This window comes from Montipora foliosa, chromosome 4 (genome assembly GCF_036669935.1).
Source record: "Montipora foliosa isolate CH-2021 chromosome 4, ASM3666993v2, whole genome shotgun sequence".
Taxonomy (NCBI): Eukaryota; Metazoa; Cnidaria; class Anthozoa; order Scleractinia; family Acroporidae; genus Montipora; species Montipora foliosa.
The window spans coordinates 38,889,093-38,890,436 of record NC_090872.1 but is presented as its reverse complement, the minus strand read 5'-3'; positions in this window follow the sequence as shown (position 1 = coordinate 38,890,436).

The following is a 1,344-nucleotide window of genomic DNA, read 5'->3' as shown; positions in this document are numbered from 1 at the left end:
GTGACGTCCGTGCAACCCAAGAATAAACGCTGTGCAGAGCAAGGACCGCGCTCGGCCCATTGCTGCGCGGTTAATAACACTATTTAAGTCATCGATGTAAATAATAAAAAAACACAGGACCAAAAATTGATCCCTGAGGTACTCCATTTGTTAAGGGTAACAATTCTGAGACTGAATCTTCGTATCGAACTCTATGGTATCTACTGGATAGGTAGCTACTAAACTAGGAAGTTACAGAAGCTTTGAGGAACAGTTTTGGTAATTTTTGTAACAACAGATTATGCTTAAGGGTGTCGAAAGCTTTTGACATATCAAGCAGTACTAGCAATGAGGCTGCTTTTTAATCAATTGCGTTCAAACTGCTGTCTGTAACATTTATGAGGACAGTATCTGTCGAATTCATTTTCATGTTAACACTTTGAAAAGTCGACAGTTTATCATGCGTTGTCAAAAATTCCACAAACACCTTGTGTGCCAGTCTCTCACTTACTTTCGATAGGATGCATGGGCAACAATGAAATCGGCCTGTTGTTGGCTGTTTCTTCTGAGTTTTCTTCTTTGGGTTCAGCTCAGCAATTGTCCATGATGTAGGAAAGGCAGCCATCTTAAACGAATTGTTCACCAGTCTGGAAATCACAGGTGCGATGCTCTCACAACTGTCCTTATGTTTCATCATTCGTTATCGAAACCGTGTTTCCTTGTTATCAAGTTCACTTTATAGGCAGTAAGTGCTCCTACTACGTCAAAGTGCTTGGACGTTTAACAATACCACGAGACATACATCGATTTAAGATCTTCCAAGTGGCGTTTGTATTTCCTCTGCTGTTAGCTATTTCGTTTCTTACATGACTTTTTTCAGCAAACCCTGGGCCAGTTCTCGTTTCTCTTCTTATCGGAAGAAGTGATATCCGTTCCAACATAGCTTGTCGTTAGTCTGAATGGCTTTCTTATGCCAATGATCCCTGGTCTTCAAGAGCTGCTTTATTTCTGGTGTTACGAAAGGATTAGAGCGGGACTTGATTGTTGAGTCTTTAGTGACGTATTTGGCTTTGACTTTAGGGTGACTTATCCTCAATGTAACCTCAGTCAACTAAGTTGTGATCACTTAGGGAGGACGTAATCACTGAGCAACACTCGGTTAGGGTAGGATCGGTAATCTTAATGGCATCAATTAGCGAGCAGTTTGTTTCTAGTCGGCTCCTTCACCAGTTGTGTCAGGTTAAGGATAGGACAAAGTTCTCTTAAAGTTGGACTATGCGCTGTGTAATCAAGAATGTTACAATTTAGGTCACCCAGAATGGTGATGTCATTGCCATGCAATAACATATCCAGGAGACTTCTAGA